General features: G+C 45.3%; 1 protein-coding gene across 1 annotated transcript in view; it reads left to right on the forward strand.

The window, feature by feature from the left end:
• The first annotated feature begins 1,711 nt into the window (after positions 1–1,711).
• JAK1 (Janus kinase 1) overlaps positions 1,712–21,516 on the forward strand; it is a 136,913-nt gene continuing 117,108 nt past the window's right edge. Inside the window, 1 exon segment of the mRNA XM_074265742.1 lies at positions 1,712–2,013. The gene's annotated coding sequence lies outside the window, so the exon portion shown is untranslated.

Consider the following 21,516-nt stretch of genomic DNA (forward strand, 5'->3'; position numbering starts at 1 on the left):
GAGGGTAATTATCCCCAAGGGAGAGTTTCTTAAGACTTCTCTGAACAGACACATTCACAAGTGGAGAATCCAGGAGGCAGAAGAACCAAAAGAAATCTACCTCGATTCTGCCATGTCTACTATGGAGATGCCCGAGGCATTGAATAGTGAAACCAGACATCGTGGTGTCTTGGCTGAGAGCTGGCTTCCCAGCACACTGCCCCTCGGGCACGCTGTCTGGGCTTCTCTGGGGAAACTTCTCCAGTGTCAGGGCCCAGGCAGCCTGGCTCTCACCAGGGAGAGATTGAGCAGCATCTGCCTTAGGCCTACATAAAGTTCTCCATCCCAAGGACATCATGAGTCCAATTAAAAAAAGAATGAACTTTGACTTCTGATCTTGCAGAACAAAATGGCGGAGACACCTGTTGTGGTCTCAGAAGGTAGCGGACCCAGGTTCCGTCCATGCAAATCACAGGTCCCCCCCATTCCCATGGGCAAGAGGCAGCCTTCTTCAGTCACAAGACTTGGCGTCAGGTGACATGAGCCTTTCCCCCATCACAGCTGGGTGCCATGGTCCACTTGCTTTACCTCCCCAAGTTTCCTTATCTGTAATATTGAGACAGATAGTATTATTTATGACAATGGGTTTTTAGGAAACAAAGTTGTGGGCCTTAAAGTAACAGCAAGCTCCTCCCCTGCCTGGAAGGAACCTTAGATATTGTTTAGTCCAGCCTATTTTACAACTGGGGAAGCTGAGGCCCAGAGAGTCCAGGCCTGTCTAAGCGGATTGGCGCTGCTTAGATCCAGCTATTCTAGGCTCACCCTCCTTGGCCTGGCTGACGTGAGGAGAGGGCTTTGGAACCTTGTTTTCCCCTCTGAAGTTGTGATCCCGTTGACGTAGGGACCTTCCAGTCAGTGAATTCCCTCTACCAATGCCCCAGTGGGGACTTCTGAGATATCCAGTTCCAGCGCCTCGGGTTCCCATCCGCTCTCTGACCTTCCGCGTTTGGGCCTGGTTTTGTTCGGTACGTGACAGCGCTGGCCCTTCCACACCAGTCTTCCTGGGTACCCGCTTCCCAGGGCCGGGACTGCGGAGGATCTGCATCCAGGACCGGGAGCCGCGCCCTTCGGGGACAAAATCCGCAGGCTTCTCAGTCAATGGCTTAGCGCGGTCCTTGGCCTTCCCCCCCCCCCCCCCAAAGCACGTTTTCCTTTGCAGATTAGGAAAGTAAAAAGCAGGAGGGGGCCGGGTTCGGTTCTCTCGGCTGCTTGGGTCCCGGGAGCCCAGGTGGCAGGGGGCGGGGGGAGGGGAGAGGGGGCTGGGCACCTCCCCGGGCAGCCCCCGCCTCGGGAGCCTCGGTGGGCAGACCAGGCGCCCGCTGCCTCCTGCGGCCTCGCCGTGCGGGGGAGGGCGGGGGAGGCGGCGCTGCCGGCGCTGTCCCGTCGATCTCCCCACCCCCACCAGCAGCTCCCTTCCCGGCTTGAGCTGTCACTCGGGTGATGTCAGCCGGCGGGCGGGCGGCCTTTCCACTCCCGGAGCCGCGGCCCCTAGCCCAGCGCTGCCCCGGCCCCGGCTGAGCCGAGGTGGGGAGGGGAGGGGGCGGGCCGACGAGACCGCCTGCGGCCAGCCCGAGCGGGCCCAGAAGCACTGAAGGCCGAGCCCAGCGGCAGCGGCTGCGGGGGGCATCGGGCCTCCCCCAGCTGGGCGGACCGCGGGAGGCGGAGTCGCGGCGGGCCGGGGAGGCGGGGCCGGGCTGCCGAAGCAGCCGCGGTCGCTGCCCCAAAGTTGAGCCGAGCGGAGCCGAGAGGAGCCGAGCGGAGCGCAGCGAGCTGGTCCCCTGTCCCCGCGGCAGCCTCCGCGCCCCCGGCCCAGCCCGCGCCCAGCGTCCCGACCGCCGCGCCCCAGGCCTGTTCCGCTGCGCTCCATGCGGGCTGGCAGCAAGGGCCTGGCCGCCTAGCGAGCGGAGCCGACCTGGGCCCGGGGGCCGGGCACTGCCTGCCTGCCAGGCGAGCCCCGAGCAGCACGCGGAAGTGGTGAGTGCCGAGGCGGGGGAGGGGGCGGCCGGGGCCGACGGGGGTCTGCCGGCGGGGGCCGGAACCGGGGGTCGGCGGGGGGCGGCGGAGGGCCGCAGGTCCCGCAGCTGCCTCCCTCCTCCTCCCCAGACGCGCCGGCCGGGGGGCGCTCCCGGAGCTGGGACAGCCGCGGGCGGGCGCGGGGATTTCCAGCCTCGGGCCGAGGGCAGCCGGCGCTGCCCGGGGGCCCCAGCTGGGATCGCGGCTCGCGGGAGCTCCCAGGTCCGGGAGCCCCTCTCCTGGCTCCCGCCCGCCGGGTCTGCGAGCGTCAGCTCCAGCACAAAGTTTTCCGAGCCCAGACCCGAACGCGCCGTCTGACATCCTGTTTATGTCGGCCAAGTACATCCTGCGTGTGGCCCCCGGAGTGGGGCGGGGCGGGGGGGGGCGCCGGGGCCGCGGGGACTTCTCTCCCACACTTCTCTCTTTGTGCCCCCCCCCGGGAACCCCTCCCCCGCCTCGAGGCCGAGGTAGAAGCTGAATCTCGGTGGGAATGGGGGGGGGAGATTTCCCCCCCTCCCTTACCAGCTATCACTGAGCCCCGCTGAGCCCTGAGGGCGAGGGGCTTGGCGGCATCCGGGCACTGGCTAGAAGGGCTCCGACATCCCCCCCTTCTTTCTGCTCAGGGAATTAATGTCCCGCTGAACGACCCCCCGCCCATCCCGAGGGCCGAGACTCCTCAGTTTGGGAGCCCCCCCCTCCGTGCCTCTGCTCATCTCCGATCTCACCTTTAAGGGCGGACCAGATGGAGAGCCAGCCCCGATCGCTCACCTCCCCCCCCCCCCCCCCGCCTGTGCCAGGGCCAGGGGCACAAGCGAGTCAGACCGAGAGCGCCGGGGCTGGCCAGCGCAGCCCGAGACGGGCCGGATAAGGCCGAGGAGTTTCTCCCCCCTCCCCGCAAGATCTGTCAGATAGAGGGGGCCGCTGGCGGCCGCGGTGCTTTCCTGGGCGCCCAGAAGCTTCCAGCGTGCTTAGGATCAGGTGTTTGCGGCCGGGGCCCCGGGCGGACGGGCGGGCGCGGTGGCTGACGCCCGGACTGACTAACTGGCCGGGGGCTGCGGATGGGGCATCTCTGGGGACCCCCGATCCGGGGAGAGCAGCCGGGAAAAGTGGCTTTTCCAACGACAGGGGACAAATTGCCCCGCGGGGTCCGAGGGGCCCGAGTTCGTGGAACCCCGGAGCTGGAAAAGCCCGGGGGCAAGCGCGGGGCTCTAACTCCGAGCCCAGCCCCACTTGAGGGCGAGCTCGGGCTCCCTCCTGCAGCCTGCGGCCGCCTGAGAGGAGGAAACTCAAGTGTTAACATTTATGCGCATCGGAGGGCCGAGTTCCGAGCCGAGTCCGGCAGCGCGGGGGGAGGGGCGCTCTCGTCTTCCTTTTCTTTGATGTTGAAAATGATCGGCGTGGGCCACCCGCGGTCCCCGCGGTCTCCGGCTTTCTTAACGCCCCGAGGGCCCGCTGGGCTGCCCTGGGTTTCCAGGGATCCCGGGCTGGCCAGCTGGGGGGGGGGGGGACAGGGCGAGCAGCACCGATGCTTTCCTGGGCTCCGGGAAACTTGAGAAACACCTATTTCTCTGCCTCGTACTTTAGTAACGAGTACCGAGCCGGGATGTTACCACCGTGACACGCTCCGAGGGCTAGCCACGCGTGTGTGCTTTCAGGAAAATACCTTCGCGTCTTGTGGACTCCCGTGATCCCGGGAGTGTTATTTTGGGATGAATTAGAGGAGGCAGGTTAGACCAGGGCCGAAGGAGCGCTTCAAAATTCCCTCCTCCCCGTCTTCCCCCCCCCTCCCCCTCCCCCTCCCCTCAGGATCCCAATACACTCACCTGGGTGAAACCAAAGGTAAAGCACTTGCCGCTCGCATTTGAATAGCCCTAGGAGGGCTGAACCGGGAGGCCAGAATACACAAGTGAGGGCTGGATTGGGAGGCCAGAATACACAAGTTCAGGCCCTGAATGGCTTCATCCCCACCAGTCATTTAACTACTCTAGTTAATTCCCTCACCTGTACCTGTTTTAAACCCCACACATATTTTATATAATATAACATGTATATATAATATAGCATAAACACACACACACACACACACACACACACATATTTGTACAAGATGTAGATTAGATGTCTGCTCTGGAATTCTCTTGATTCTGTGGAAATGAGGAGGCAGGAAGCATAACTTTATGCGGGGAGGTTAGGAAAAGCCCTGAGAGGAGGATACTTGGAAGGAAATAAAGATTTACAAGAGATGCATTGTGAAAGGAACTAAAGGCAGGGAGGAAAGTCTGTGTGGGCAAAGTTTTGAAGGCAGAAGATGTCCTAGAGAAAGCAACTGGCTTGGAGTCTGGAGCTTCCCAGTCTGGCACCTGGGCCTCTGTGGGTCTCTGTGGTCTGGGACTAATCACATGACCCCTTCTGAACTTCAGATGACTTGGGGTCATAAAACCTGCATTAGAAGTCTTTTCAAGAGCTAATCCAATTCCAATTGATCAATGATGGACAGAATCAGCTACACCCAGAAAAGGAACACTGGGAAATGAGTGTAAACTGTGAGCACTGTTTTTTTTTTTGTTTTTCTTCCCAGGTAATTTTTACCTTCCAAATACAATTCTTCCTTTGCAACAACAACAACAACAACAAAAAATTGGTTCTGCACATATATATTGTACCTAGGATATACTATAATATATTGAATATGTATGGGAATGCCTGCCATCTAGGGGAGGGGGTGGAGGGAAGGAGGGGAAAAATTCAGAACAGAAGGGAGTACAAGGGATAATGTTGTTAAAAAAATTACCTATGCATATGTACTGTCAAAAAATGTTATAATTATAAAATTAATTAAAACAAAAAAAAAAAAAGTCTTTTCAATAAGCAATAATCAGGATAAAAAGAAGCTTATAAATGTTAGCCAGTGAGTGATTTTGCTGAAAGGATCTGGGATCTTTTGAGAAGACAGGCAAGAAATCTTTTCTCTGGGAAATTAGAATAAATCTCCATTTTGCCCTCCTGCTGATGGTGTTAGGATGGGAGAATCCTGGGGCTTGAACTAGAAGAGACTTTAGAGATTATCTCATCCAAATCCCTCATTTTACCAGAGAGGAACCCGATATTACAGGGGTGCAATTGATTTGTCCAAAGTCACATGTGTATTGAATGGTAGAAGCAGGAATTGAACTCGGATCGCTTTAGCTAATTGTTAATTCCCCATAATTACCTTTATTTGTGTTCTGAAAATCTTAGATTTAGAGCAGGCAAGGACCTTGGAGGCCCTACCCCATCTTTATTTTATACATGAGGAAATTCAGTCTCAGAGAAGGAGAATGACTTATCCAGGGGTACACAGGTAGGATGTAGTAGAATCAGTATTTGATCCAGGTCTATCCAGATTCCTTTTTCCTGTCAAATGGGAAGGGAATTTTTTTTTGAAATCCCCAAAGCATCCCATTAAAATTCCATAAAGGGATTTCTGAATTTTCTATATTTGAGAATATTGTTAAAGATAAGGAGAGAATACGATGATGAGCAATACCAACACCCCATGCCTGGCAGTCTTAAGGTTGGATGTATTGCCTTGGGAGAAACAGAAGCATCTGTGGTGTGCCAAACTTGTCATGTTGCCCGGGGCCTTTGCAGCAACACTGGATTTGGACTCCAAGGCCCAATAGTGCTCAAGATGGCTTAACTAACGAGGTTAATCAGGAAAGGGTTCTTATACAAGAGGTCAAATTTGAATTTGGTATTAAAGGATGAATAAAGAGAGAAAGAGAAGAGATTGCAGGTATGAGAAGCAAAGAGACCAACAAAAGTATTCAGAGGCCATTTGGAGACGGTAGAAGGACCAAGAGTAAACCAGTTTACTGGGAACAGATATTTAGGTAGTTTGTCTGAAAATGATCTGAGTGTTTTAGTGGACTGCAAGTCCACTAAAAACTAACATGTTCTTGGATTGCATCAAGAGGGTACAAGGACTTCTAGGATCGACAAGTTTTAGTCCTACTTTGCTCTCCCTGAAATATCTGGAGTAATGTAGGAGTGATGGCAGAGGCAATCAGGGCAGGGGGGCTTATAGATAGGTGGGTAGGATGATGGGCTGACAGATACAGAAAGTATTTGTTTGGGACTTCCTAGTCTATGCTAGGTACTGTGTTAGAGCTCTCACTATTGTACTGTATCATATTGGTTGGAGGAAGCTGGCAGGCTTGAGAAGATAGGAGAATCGCCTGCAAGTCTTGGAGGACTGTCTTGGAGGTAAGAGGAGACAGATAGAGATCAGACTTGTCCAGCTCTGCAGTAGAAGAAGAATGAAGCGCAGTAGAGGCTGCCAAGAGGGGAATTAAGGTTTGATATCAGGAAGCCTTTCCTAACAAGAAGAGCTGGCCCAAAGCAGAATGGGCTGCCTGGTGTGTGTGTGTGTGTGTGTGTGTGTGTGTGTGTGTGTGTGTGTGTGTGTGTGTGTGTGATCAACTTTGTCATCCAGTCATGTAGAAAATGCTGTGTGAGGTTATAGAATAGCCAAGGGAAGGCGTTGAGATCAGAGAGATTGGAAAAGGCTTCTTATACAAACTGGGAGAAGGGCAGGGAAGTCAGGGGTGGGGAGATAGGAGAGAGGCTCCACCAGTGAAAATACCCACTATCTGCTGATGGAGGGTCTTATTCAAGAAATAGTTTGGAAACCAGGGTGACTGGGTTGAAGAATAAGGGAAGGGTGGGAATATATAATGAGTAAAAAGGTTAGAAAGAGGTGGGGGAGACTAAGTTGATGAAGGGTTATGAAGAACTGTGAATACCATAGTTATTAATTATTGTTCTTATTATCAACAATATCATGACAATATCTAATGCAATATTATATACAATGACAATAATAATAGTTAATATTTATATAATACTTTAAGGTTTGCAAAACATGGTTATTAATTATTGCTTTTATTATCAAAAATTTCATGACAATATCAAATACTACATAATATATAGTAACAATCATAATAGCTAGTATTTCTATATATATTTTTAAGATTTGCAAAACATTTTGTAAATGTTATCTCATTGATAACAATCCTAGAAGGTAGATGCTATTTTTCTTCCCATCTTACAGATGAGGAAACTGAGGCTGAAAATGGTGACAAATGACTTGCCCTGGGTAATACAGCTAAGCAGTAAACTTTGAATTCAAGTCTTAATGATTCCAGCTCTGGTGCCCCACCCATGGCGTCAATCAGCTGCCTAGTGAATTCTTTCACATTGAGGATTTTCAAGCCAATGCTCCATGCTCCATAGTTAGTGAGCCAAAATGTCCGTAAAATGGTAGCTGCCAGTCCCTCATCTCCTGCAACCCACTCTGGGTCTCTCTTGTTTATTCTGACTTATACGTGCTGAAGGCCATCTCTAGTTATCCTGACCAATGACCCAGAATGCTCTGGAGGAGAGACAGGTGACTTTGCATGGCCCTTCCTCTCTCAAATCTAATTCGCTTGCACATCATGGCATCACCTCCTAAAAGTCACGTTCCTCTTTGAGAACGAAGAACAAATAACAATTATATTGTATTTTCTGTCCTGATGACAGAGGCTGGTTTTGCTTCCAAATTACATCCCCAATGCTCTGCATAGAATCTGATCCATGGTGATGCTCAAGAGATGCTTGTAGATCGATCGATTGAAATTTGGTCAGACAAATGGCCTCTGAGTATCCTCCAACTCTGGATCTTGTCATTCTACATGGAAGTGATTAGTCTGAGCAAATCAGAGAAAGGAGAGGAGCAACAGATTGTAGAAGGCCTTGAAGATCACTCCATGAAGGATGGACTTTAGGCCAAATGTTAATTTTGCAGGGAAGTGTGTCAGAAACACGGCTCTTGAGAATAGCCCAGAGTGCTTTGCACACGTTGGTCTGAAGGGCTCTTGGTAGCCAGGTTAGGACTCCTGTTTCTTGCCCAACTTTCACTCCCCTGATTTGACCAGAAGATCTTTTTGCTGTCCTTATTCAAAGCACACAGCACATCACACTCTTCTGTCTCCGGGGATCATCGTGTGATTATTACAGGATTTGTTTTCTGAGATGGGAATATGTTACTAAAGATGCTTTTTTTCCTGGCTCAAAGAATTATCTTTTTATCTATTTAGAAACCAGTGGCCCAACTGAATGATTTGAGGCATCGTAGAATTTTAGAGTAGGAGGGTATACCTTAAAGATGATCTAGTCTAATATCTTACTTTACAAATGAGGAAATTGAGGCACAGGATGACATAGGTGGTTTGTAATACCAATCATCACACATCAAACATTTTAGGCTAAAAAACGCTTTTGAAATCCTCTTGGCCACTTTTCATTTGAGGAAACTGAGACCTGGAGAAATGAATTGACTTCCCCAGTATTACACCAGGAGTTAGCAGCAGGATCCAGGTCTTCTGATTCCAAATGCTGCAGAGCTCTTGACTTTCCTCCTCCTTGATTCATTCTCATCTTGAACTTTTGCCGCTATCAGAATTTCGGGGGGCTTCAGAACTGGGAACTTGCTTTGCTCTTGCTCTTTACCTCCGTCTGACACTTCTGCACTGTGATTTAAAGGCTCTTCATACTGGGCTGTTGCATTCACTTTGGCTTGTTTAGTCATCAGGATCTAGAGTCATCTAGTTCTTTCCCCCAGTTTTAAAGATGAGGAAACTGAGGACCAGAGAGGTGGCAAAGAGTTCAGCCAGTTCAGCCCTCTAGGAAGTAGGGGAGTGAGTTGCTCAAGATGCACAGGCAGACAGCAGAGACAGCATTGGAGTCCAGAGTTCTCTGACATAATAACATTTATGTTCTTCCTTTGTGCCAAGCACTGTGCTAAGGTCTGTGGAGATGGCTTCTCTTAGAGGAGCCGAGGAGCTGGAGCTGCCCCTCCTCCCCACCTCCACCTTCTTTTTGACTTCCACAGATAAATTCATTTCCTCTCCTGTTTACTGGGCTGTCTTTACTCATCTCTGGGCTATCTGCTTATCCATCCTTTTTCTAATTCTTCCTCTGACCTCTCCACATTCTGGGGGCCCTCAATGCTGTTCTCTCCCTCCCCCCAAGCTTCCTTTCTTTACTCATGTTTTGTGTTTTGGTTGGTCCGCCGGACACAGGGCTCCTGGTCCATCCTTGCCTGAGGTAGCTCATTGTACAGCCTGAAATCCCCTACTAAGGTTCTCTCTTGTTGTTCTTCCCTGTGTTCCTGCCTCAGTCTTTGGCAGAGCTGACAGCCTAGGTGCTGAATTCTTGAGCCACCAAGTCCAACTATGGCCCATGTCAGGATAATGAGCCATTGGCACACGTGTGGCTCCTTCCCGGGAAAGCATTATGTTCCCAAGAGAACCTGCTTTAACCTCAGTGACAAACAATAATGGTGCTGATAATGATAAAGGGACAGCATGTGACAGAGAGGCAGTGGGGCCTGGCTTCAGGTCTGGATAAATCCATTATTTTTTCTGTGTCCCAAGCAATTCCTTAAACTCCAAGCTGCCCATCTGTATTGGGAGGGGGAATTTGCCATACTGATGAAATCAAAAGCCATATATATATATGTATGTATCTATATGTATATATGTGTGTTGTGTATACATATATATTTATATAACATTTATATATATTTATATATATATATATATATATAATATATATATATAATGGCAATGATAATCATCCTCACTGACCTAGGTCTTGGTTTTCATACATTTTCTCATTTTATAGCAGTTCTGAGGTGGCCACTGAGACAGATGGTATCATTGTCTTACAAATAAGGAAACTGAGGTAGAGTGAAGGTAAACTGTCACACAGCAAGAAGGGAGGTCAGCTAGTCTTTTAACTCTGTTCTCCTGGTCCTAACTTCACTGTTCATTCAGCCCTGGTATAGAATAACAACTTTCCCCCCTACCTCAGTACATTTCCCTCCCCAGTACAAAGTCCCACATCACCAAAGTGGGTGCAGTGAGGTTAATTCAATTCAGCCTGGCTCTGAAATGGTTAACTGTAAATAGAGCATCTTAAAAGCATTGGAATTGGAATCCGAAGATCTGGCTTCTCCTTCCAGCTCTGTGCTAATGAGCTGCATGACCTTAGGAAAGGAGCTGAATCACTGAGAAGATTAAGCTCTAACCTTTCCTATTTCACAAGAAGGTTCTGAGGCTCGATGAGCTGGCATTAAAAAGACATCCTGTAGTTATTTATTTTCTGAGTTTTCAAGCATTTATTTTTCTACACCCCCATACTCCAATGTAAAAGCTTTGAGTCACGGAAGGATAATCAAGGAAAACAGATTCCAATGGTATTCTTAGGGTTTTAAGAATATTTGAGTAACTCTTTTAGTATAATTCATTCCCTTTCTTGTTGTCAGTTGGTTTGTTTTCCTGTTTGGGTCTAACTTCTCATGGTCCCATTTGGGATTTTCTCGGCAAAGATACTGGGGTAGTTGGCCATTTTCTTCTGTAGCTCATTTTACAGATGAGGAAATTGAGTCAAATGAACTTAAGGGATTTACCCAGAGTCACCCAGCTAGTATATGTGTGGGGCTGGATTTGGACAGATGACTCTTCCTGAGTCCAGACCCAGTGGTTTCTGCACTGTGGTGCTACTTATCTGCCCTTTCCTTTGTAATCCTATCTCCTCTTTTCTTTGTAATCCTATCTCTTTTATTTTATTCATTTAAAGTCATTATTCTGACAATGGCATATAGATTTCACCAGACTACCAAAGGGTAGTGACTTTGTTAAGTGCTCCTGAATAGCATTTAGAGAAAAGCTTTAAAAGATAATAATGCCCTATGTTTATAATCCCAGGCTCTGAGTGTCAGTTCTAGAAAGAATGTTAGAAGTAGTTCAGTCCAATCCCTTAATTTTATAGAAGCGAGTGAGAAAGGCCAAGTTGTTTTACCAGGGGCACACTGCCATGTGACAGAAGCAAGATCCAAACAGATCAGGTTTATTATAATGCACTGGCGATTGGGAACTGAGGAGAGGAAGAAGGGAAGGAAAGGTCCTAAAAACAAGGGGAAGGTTGCAGAAATTTAGTTCTTATTGAACCTCAGTGATTCACTTCTAGATTAAGAATTTTTTTAATTTCCTCATATTTAATACCTGCTTTTAGTTGTTTGATTCTTTCCCCTAATTCCTTTCTTCCTTTTAAAGAAGTAATCGATCAAAAATGTGAGCAGAGGCACTTAGGGGAAAAGTGGAAAAGTCTCTGATAGTCTTACTAGTGTTAAGAGAAAAATTCTGAATTTCACTTGGCAGCTCCCCTTTCATTCTTCATCAAATTAACCAGAAATTTGTGCCAGTTGTGGGACATTGGAGAAGCAATGGGGGCATAGGAGGAGAAGTAATGGGATCCAAAATCATAGATGCAGAGCAGCAGGGAAGCTCTTTTATCCAGCCTCTCTCAGCTTATAGGTATAGCTGAGGAGACTGAAGTCCCCAGGTGCTGGGGCTGCCCAACACTCACATGATCATTCACAAAAGTGCCACAGATGGAAGGTTTTGTTTTTTGTTTTGAGAAACAGAGAAAACAAAAATGCCCAGACTTTCTTTCTTCCCTTACTTTCTTATTCTCTGACCTCGGGAGTCCTTTTCAGTTCCACATACCCATGATCCTCCATTCGTATTTTCTTCCTTTCCCCTCCCCTTTCCTTTCTTTCCTCTCATTTTTCCTTCCCTCCCTTTTTCCTTCCTTCTTTTTTCTTTTCTCCCTCTTTTTCTCTCTCTCTCTCCTTTTTCTCCCACTCCTCTTCTTTTTCCTTCCCTCTCTCCTTCTCTCCTTTTTTCCTCTTCCTCTCCTCCTCCCTCCCTTCCTTTCTTCCTTCCTTCTTCCTTTTTCCTTTCCTTCTTTCTTCTCTCCTTTCCTCTTTTCTTTTCTCCCTCCCTCCCTCCCTCCTTCTTTCCTCCTCCCTCCCTTCCCTTCTTTTTTCTTTCCTTTCCTCCTTCCCTTCCTTCTTTTCTTCCTCTCTCCTTCCCTCCTTTCTTTCATTCTCCCTCCCTTCTTCCCTCCTTTCTTCCTTCTTTCCTCCTTCCTTCCTTCTCTCCCTCCCTTCTTCCTTCTCTCCTTTCTTCATTTAGAAGTCTGGGCTTCACCCCCAAGCTTAAATTTCACTGATCCTGTCACTCTTTTCTTCTTGACCCTTTCTTTACCAGGTGTGTCACTCATGACTTCCTGTCATGAAAAACAACTAGGTGGGGTGGGAGTTTAGACAGCTGCCCAGTTTCAGGAGTGGGAAACAACAGCTTCCTGAGCATATTCTAGATCGGGTAATCGGGCCTCTTGAGCATTTTCAGACAGCGATGAGACACAAAATCTGACATTGCCCTTCTCTAATGACCCATTTGGCTTTTACAGTTTGTAAATCTCTGAGACACACACACATATTTGTGTGTATATGTATATATATATTCATATACATTAACATGTGTGGAGGGGAGATAGAAGAAAGAGAAGGAGGGACAGATGGAGAGAGACAGAGATGGAGAGAGACAGAGATGGAAATAAAAATTAGATTAAAATTTCACTTGGCAGCTCCCCTTTCATTCCAGAGAGAGATAGAGATACAAAGAGAGACAGAGACAGAAATAGACACAGAGAAAGAGAGATACAAAGACAGACAGACATGCCCAAAGAGGGGTAACTAGCAAGCTGCATGAGCTTTTCCTTCTTCGTATGATGGTGAATTAAACATCTAAATAAGAAACTGGTAGAAAGAAAGCCATGGCCCTGGAGGAAGTGCATTGATTGAGGAAGGGAGGCTCTGTCCTTGGTTCCAAGTGTGTTCAAATGTCTTTGCACTGTAAGGACTCCTTCAGTTCCTTCCTGAGCTTGTCAGGTTGCATCAGTCCACTTGGGAAACTGAACTTCATTGGCTCTTCAGCCTCTCTAGGTAGAAACATCTTATAAACACAAGGTCACAGTCAGCCCATGGCTTTCCAGACTGCTTCCTAATGTCTTTCACAAGTCCCTGTCAGAGTTGGGGAGAATCCATTCTCTGCTGTTTCCCTGTGGTTCTGGCCCAGACCTGCGATTTCCTCAGCCTGGGGGAACTCCCAAGTCTGATTTTAGGCAGCTTGCTTGTAAACAGAGTCTTCAAGATTTGACTAGGGCATGGAGATTTGCTCAGGATCACACAGCCAATTTGCATCAAAGACAGGAGTTGAATCCATGTTTTTGTTTTATTTGTTCATTTTTTCTTTTTCTTTTCTTTTTTTTTCTTTTTGATGCCATGTCGGCTCTTTTCTCACTTCACCATGCTGACTTATAACTCTTTGAAAAATGGAGGTAAAATGAAAACATGGAAGTTAAAAAAAAAAGCTGGTTAGCATGATAGAGAATTCAAAACTTTAATTGTTCCCTAACCCCACCCGCCTTACTAAGCTTTATAGGTGGTCCAGTGGGTTGAGTATGGGCCTGGAGTTCAAATCTGACCATAGACACTTGCTAGTAACATGACCCTGAATAAGTCACTTAATTCTGTTTGTCTCAATTTGCTTATTTAGGGGAAAAACATGAGCTGGAGAAGGAAATGGTAAACTACTCCAACATCTTTGTTAAGGAAACACCAAATGGGGAAATGAAGAAATGGATACAATTGAATACTAAGAACGAGATAATAGAAGTATATCCCATTCTAAAGAATCTAATGGTCCTTCACTTACCTGTCAACATAACTACTTAGAAAACACCTAAAACCCCCAAATTAATCCTTCTGAAGGGATAAAATAAATATCAAAGTCAATACTATGAAATGCATGTACTTCACTAATAGGAGAGCTCCTTTGGCCCTTACTAAATGCTCATTTACTTGCATTTTAAACATGATTTAAAATATATGTATTTATAACTTTTGTTTTTATGAGGGTTTTGATGGGGGTTGTGGTCTCTTTAAGAATAGTCCTTTCAGACTGATTTATTCCTTTCTGATTTCCAACTCCTCCTAGCTGATCCTTTGAAGAAGCTAGGACTTTTGATTTATAAATCCTGGTCAAAAACACCTTTTTGAATTCCAATAGGAGATATCCAGGCTCTCACAACCCCCATCAGATCTGAGCTAACTTGGACTGTTCCAGCCCCCATTCTAATGATCTGTTCAGGTTTCCTAGCAAATTCTAGCCCTCTATGAAACCCATCGAGCTACCAATTTGGGGCTCCACCTACAGGTCCCTTTAACTAAATCTCTCCTTATAAAGGAGCCAAGCTGGGATCCTCTCTTGGCAGAGGGTCTAAACATGCCAGCACCACGCCTGGCACCACAGACTCTCTGTCCATTGGAATCCTATTTCTGGTATCTTTTATCTCTACTTTCACCTTTTACTAACTAGACTTTACTTCCAAACCCCATAATAAACCTCTTTTATCAGTCTAGGTTTTGGGGTCTGTAAATTATAAGGGACTCTCGTGCCACCACTAGGCCTCATTTAACTCTGTATCCTTGCGCTGAATCCAAAGGGGTTGTAGGGGAGCTCTGTTTGACTCCCTGTACCCCAAATCTGCTGCTAGGCCTCAATGAACCCTAATTTCATTTAGTTCTAGATTCTAGATCTCATCAGTTTTATTTCTTGATTATTTTGCTTCCTTTTCCTTACTCTTGGAGGCATACCTTATAACAAAAAATTAAACAGAAAGATTAAAAAAAAAAAGAAGTTTAATAAAATCAAAATGTTAGCCAAGCCCAACTATATAAGCATTGTAACTGATCTAGGCCATTCCACCTGTTCAGAGAATAAGAAGAGGAATCTTTCCTATTTCTTCTTTGGGGCAAGCTTGGTTGTGATTGTTTCATAGCACTCAGTTCAATCAAGTTTACTTGTCGCATTTTCATTTACGTGCTTGTACTTATTTTAAAAAATTATTATAATTTTCCTATTTCTATTTGCTTCTCTCTGCATCAGTTCATGTAAATCTTCACAGATTTTCAGTATCCTTCCTAGTCTTCCTTTCTTACATTGGGACAATATTTATATAACACAGAGTGTTTAGTCCTTCCTCAATTGATGGATCAAGATTTGCTTTCAGCCACACCTAGATTTTTGTCATGTAATTATCTGCTCATTTCTCTCTCTTTAAACTGTGTGAGTTCACGTATTACATTTTGCTTAAGCAAACTTCCTTGTATTATGAAGTCACTCAGGGTTCCTCTCCCTCTTGTCATAAGTATGGCCCCAATTGATATTTGTCCCTATGTGATATTTGCACTGAGTGTTTGGAGTGTGGGAGCATTTCTGCTCCAGAGACAACATTTGGGAAATGATTAGCTTGGAGCTGCTGCTCTGGTTCCTGTCTCCTCTTAAGAGGTGTTTAGTGATAGCTTTCCTTTTTTTTTTTTTTTTTTTTTTTTCTCCTCAGCTTGCAAGGAACAATGCTTAAAACCTATCACATACAGGATAAATTCAAGGAAGGGGAACTTAGAGCCTTAGTTTCTTCATGGGTCATGGGAGTAACCTGAAGTACCTATCCCTGAGGGTGGTTGTGTCCCTCTAAGGAAGGAATTTTTGCAAAACATGCAAAACAGCTACTCACATTTTAGGTTTAAATTAGAAAGTAAGCTCCCTAAAGCAAGGACTGTTTTTACTTTTGTTCCAATTCCTGTGATTGCACACAATAAGCACTTAATAAATGTTTAGCCACACTTTGGCCCATTGAGGGGTATCAGAATCCAGTTCTTGTTTCTGACACATACTGGTTGTGTTACTTTAAACAAGTCATTTAACCTTTCTTTTCTTTTTCTTTTTCTGCTGAGGCAATTGTGGTTAAGTGACTTGCCCAGGGTCACACTGACAGGAAGTGTTAAATGTCTGAGGTCAGATTTGAATTCAGGTTCTCCTTACTTCAGGGCTGGTGCTCTATCCACTGCATCACCTAGATGCCTCAAGCCACCTAACTTTTTAAAAATTATTATTAATTTTATAATTATAACATTTTTGACAGTACATATGCATAGGTAATTTTTTCACAACATTATCCCTTGTCCTCCCTTCCGTTCTGAATTTTCCCCTCCTTCCCTCCATCCCCTCCCCTAGATGGCAGGCATTCCCATACATATTAAATATGTTATAGTATATCCTAGGTACAACATATATGTGCAGAACCGAATTTTGTTGTTGTCGTTGTTGTTGCAAAGGAAGAATTGGATTCGGAAGGTAAAAATAATCTGGGAAGAAAAACAAAAAATGCAAACAGTTTACACTCATTTCCCAGTGTTCCTTCTCTGGGTGTAGCTGATTCTATTCATCATTGATCAATTGTCACCTAACTTTTTAAGTGATCCTGGGAAATCTTCTAGGAATAGATGTTACCAAATGATTTCTGATGAATGAATGAACAAATAAAACTCTGTGCCCAGTGCTGAAATACAAAGAAAAAAGCTCGACAGTTATTGCCCACACTGGGTGGGTTTCAGGTGTGAGTCAGATGGAAAGGGCCCATGGTCCTCAGGGTGCAACATCAAAGCAAATGTTAATGCTTCTTTAATGTCATTTCTACTGCTAAGATCATATCAGTTTCTGATGTAGAACCTTTTGAGGGGGCCAAGGACACTGGTGGCAAGAACTTTTTGTTCTGAGTCCTCTGGAGCTGTGGCTGCACCCCTGCATAGATGGAAGGAATTTCTTCATGGAGGGTTCCTGGCAATGATAAAATCATAGCTCTGGACCAAAAAAAAATAGATATTTCACAAATACAGATTTGATCTCTTGATTTAAGATGACAGATCCCCTGAGGATGACTTTGGTTAGAGTAAGATACAATTGATTTGTAATTAGCATACTAATGGTCTATCTTGATGATATTATTGTAATTAAGAGTAGAATAGAAGGCCTATTAAATGGCTTAACCATATGGCCTGCAATATTGTTTACAGAGTTAATTTCTTGCCGAGATCCTTGTTTAAATTATTATACATTTCTAATTAATAGGAACTGAAATAATCTATTTAATCAAGCAAAAATAAGAAGAATACATTTGACAAGCATTTGTCTAAGGAAGGTGACAGAGACAAAGATTTTGTGGGAAGCCCCCTTCCCTCCCTCGAGTCCCCCCAAACTACAAATTCCTTCTAGGGATTAGTTTGTACAATAGCAGACTTCCCGAATGCCCTTGCTCTCATGTTTGGCTTTTAATTTTCTCATTGATCTTGTTGAAATACATCCAACTCTGTAGCTGGAAAGTTGAATAAGTCCTTTCTTTTAGTTCTTTTGTCTGGAAAATGTGTATAATTCCAATGTGGTGGCAGATTCCGTTGTGCTGAATGCAGGGTTTGACCCAGATTCTGTTTCGTAGGGACAAGAAGGATATTTTGGTGTGGGGAGTAAGTAAATGTATAGCTTTCAGGCTCATTGGATCGCTTTGAATCATAACCATGCAATCTCTAGATGGAATTAACAATAAAGTATCACTCATGAGCAGTGGGGCAATGGAGAGATGCATGGTGTGAGTGGGGCAGGGACAGCATATAAAAAGTGAGGAAGAAGGGAATTAATGGACATCATCGTAGTTGTATGATTGGAGAAGAAGATGGGCTGGTCATAGAGAAAACTGAAGAATGACCTGGGTTCTTCACTGATATACTTTTGTCTAGGAAGGTATCCATTACATTGGGGAGACTCCTTGTGGTGAACTCAGGACAGAATCAATATGGAGCAGGGTCATCCAGAATAGGCAGTCATTGATAGGCTATGATCTGTGTCTTGGAGGGGAGTCTGGGATTTGAGTTTGAGCTTTAGAAAATGCCTGGCTAAAACAAACAAACCAACAAACAAAAAACTGGAAGAAATGAAAGGCCATTCAGGTTCCCAAATCTCCTCCAAACTAAAACAAAATTGCCTTTCCTTTAACCCTGCTACAGCCTTGGGCTGCTCTATCTATTTTCTTTCCTTTCACCATAAAGCTTTTGTAAAGACCAATAGGTGCTCAGTCTGTTCCACCTGACCATACTTTCTTCCCACCCACTCATTGCTTAGCTCTTTCTAACCTACCTTTTTTGTCCTTTTATTTAAAGGTCACAGGTGATGTCTTGGTCTTCAAAACTTAGAGCCTCGTCTTGACCTTCATCCTCTTTAACTTTTACAGAAGATTTGATCCTTTTGCCTCACCCTGCTTCTTGATAAACTCTCTTCCTCTGGCTTATGTGGCTGCTCCTGCTATGCCTTTTCCCCTGATTCCTTTCTCTCCTTTTGTACCTGAAACAAAATAGTCCTTTAAAGCTTTATCCTGCTCCTGTTCTCTATACTTTTCCTTTGCTAAATTTAGATTTATAGAGTCTTAAAGTGAGAAGGAACCATCTAATCTTTATTCCTATGACTATTACCTCCACTTGGATGACTCACAACTTTGTATTTACCTTTGACCCTTTCTCTGGAGTTCCAATCTCATAACTCAACTGCCTGCTGAACATCTCCACCTGGATATCCCCAAAGCACCCTCAAGTCAATATGTCACCCTTAGAATTTACCTGGTCCAACTTCCCTCCTGGTTCAGGGAGCTCTTCTGTCATCCCTTTTGGGGACAGCGGCTGAGAATTGTGGTAACCAGATTTACACAGACACTAGGAGATAATCTGGATTCTAAGGGGAAAAAGCTGGATCACATCCAATACTAAGTATAATGTGCCATTATGTTTAGATGTGCCATTATTATTTGTGATTGGATTCAATTATACTGATCCCTAATCCTGAAGACTCCCAGAATCACAGAATTTGAGAGTTGGAAGGGATCTATCCCAATAGTGTTCTATTTCAACTTAGAAGAATGGAAAAGATGTTCCCTCATCCTTTTTTCACAGAGGTGGAGGACTATGGATTCAGAATTCTGCATCTTATCTCACTCAGCTGATGCATTGGTTAGTTTTTCTGAATCACTTTCGGTCTCTGTCTCTTATTCTCTCTCTGTCTCTGTCTCTTATTCTCTCTCTGTCTCTGTCTCTTATTCTCTCTCTGTCTCTGTCTCTTATTCTCTCTCTGTCTCTGTCTCTTATTCTCTCTCTGTCTCTGTCTCTCTCTCTGTCTCTGTCTCTTATTCTCTCTCTGTCTCTGTCTCTTATTCTCTCTCTGTCTCTGTCTCTTATTCTCTCTCTGTCTCTTATTCTCTCTCTGTCTCTGTCTCTTATTCTCTCTCTGTCTCTGTCTCTTACTCTCTCTCTGTCTCTTATTCTCTCTCTGTCTCTGTCTCTTATTCTCTCTCTGTCTCTGTCTCTTACTCTCTCTCTGTCTCTGTCTCTTACTCTCTCTGTGTTTCTGTCTCTTATTCTCTCTCTGTTTCTGTCTCTGTCTCTGTCTCTCTGTCTCTGTCTCTTATTCTGTCTCTGTCTCTGTCTCTCTCTCTGTCTCTGTTTCTGTCTCTCTGTCTCTCTCTCTGTCTCTCTCTCTCTCTTTCTCTCTCTCTGTCTCTGTCTCTGTCTCTCTGTCTCTCTCTTTCTTTTGCATTTTTGTTACTGAGGATGTCTCTCTGGGTAGAGGAGAGAGGAAGGACATAAGGAAATGAAGGGGAGATAAAAAAATAAAAGCTATCAATAAAACAATTTTTTTTTTTGTATTCCTAAGGCACAATCATCTTTCTTCCTGTGGTTTACAGCATCCTGAAAAGAGTTATTTTTAAGCTGAAATTTGTGATATTACCAGTATAGGAAGCTGCCCTAGTGAGGACCTCTCAGATCCCTTCTCTGTATCTAAGAGTTTGGGGGAACAGTCTTGGGCCCCGGGCCAAGGTCAGAAAGTCAGTGTGTGGCAGAGGCTGAACCTGAACTCAAGTTTTCCTTCTTCGGAGGCCAGCTCCCAATTTATTACACCCCAATGATGCTGAGAGAAGGCTGAAAGCATTTGGTCATCATTATACATACATTTAAAAAATGAATTCAATTTCTTTTAGTTTCATTTTAAGGAGCTTCTCTGACTTGGCGCCAGTTGAATTTATGATTATGGTGAATAAAGCTTGGGAGCAGCCAAACAAACAAAAATCACCACACTCAAAGGCAGGCGAATCACTGCTTCCCAGGATGACGTTGGCCAGGGTCAGGCGGGTTTAGGTGCTTTTTGAAGTCCTTTTCTGACTTGGAGGTTTTGTCTTGAGTGATATTCTAGGGAATATTATAGAGTAGGGAAGACATCTGAAGAGCATTTTGTCACAAAGTTACTGGAGAAAGGGAGGAGCGTGATGGGACTTGATGGTGCTAGGTGATCATGGGGAGGGGGCAAAAATGGTAACATTGGACTTGTGGGACTAAGTTCCTTCTAGTTCTGAGAGCAAGACTAGTTAATCAAGCAAAAAATATTTATTAAGTGATTTCTATGGCTAGGACCATGCTAAGCACTCTAAATACAAATAGAGACAAAGAGAAACATTAAACAACTCTTACTCTCAAGGAGTTTACATTTTAATGGGGGAGATGTGTACATAAATGGATACATAAAGAGACTTTGTTAGAACATGTTTCCTGATACTTGGTTTGGAAAATTGGCTTGACTACTCTAAATGCCTGGCCATGGCTCCCTCCATTTTCTCCCTTTAAAAAACAAACTTCAATATCGGAAACAAAGTAATCTTATGATCTATATATCTATTTACTTATTTGTTTGTGCATTTGCTAAGGCATTGGGGTTAAGTGACTTGCCCAGGGTCACACAGCCAGGAAGTGTTAAGTGTCTAAGGTCACATTTGAACTCAGATTCTCCTGACTTCAGGGCTGGGACTCTATCCACTGTGCCACCTAGCTGCTTCAGTAGTCTTGATTAATACCACTCTTCATCTAGAAACATGGCAGCTTGTCCAATTATTTCTAGGTGTGTGATGGGTGAAATTCTCTGTAATGCTTTGAGATAGCTCACTGCCACTGCTAGAGGAGTGCCTAGAGATGTGGGAGACTCCCACAGATCACTGCAATTTCACACTTTAGTAGGCCCTCTTTGTTAGTTCTTCTTTTTTTTTTTTAAATTCTCTTCCTTTTCCCCAACCCATAACCACAAGATGGCTAACCTTCTGGGAGTGAGCCATTGCCTCATGACTTGACACCAATAAAAGGCAAAGGCAGGGTGAGGCTGGGGGAGGGAGATTTAAGTAAAGAATTCAATATATCGAGGCCTAAGATTTAATGGGTGTGGGTGTTTCCCCCTTTACCTCACCTATATAATCCTCTGGTGTTCAGGAGTCACGGCCAGCTTCACGTCAACAAATAGCCCTCCTTAAAACATTTCCTTCCAGCCATGAGAATTTTTCTCAGTTGGCAGTACTGGACATGATGGGTCTTGTGGTGGACCTGAGTTAGCGATAGATGCTTGTCTACTTTGGAGTGAGAGCTCTGCTATAGAAGGCATTGCCCGGGGTGGTTGTGGAATCATTACATGACCATTCCTTTGGGCCCTCCCCTTTCCCCCAAGTCCTCTTCCCTTCTACTGTCCCCCCAGTTTCCATAGCTCATCGTGACCCTGCTAGCCTCTTTTCCTGTTACATAGTTAATTGTGTTCCTGTAAGCAATGGGGACAGCTC

The sequence above is a fragment of the Sminthopsis crassicaudata genome, chromosome 4, assembly GCF_048593235.1.
Source record: "Sminthopsis crassicaudata isolate SCR6 chromosome 4, ASM4859323v1, whole genome shotgun sequence".
Classification (NCBI taxonomy): domain Eukaryota; kingdom Metazoa; phylum Chordata; class Mammalia; order Dasyuromorphia; family Dasyuridae; genus Sminthopsis; species Sminthopsis crassicaudata.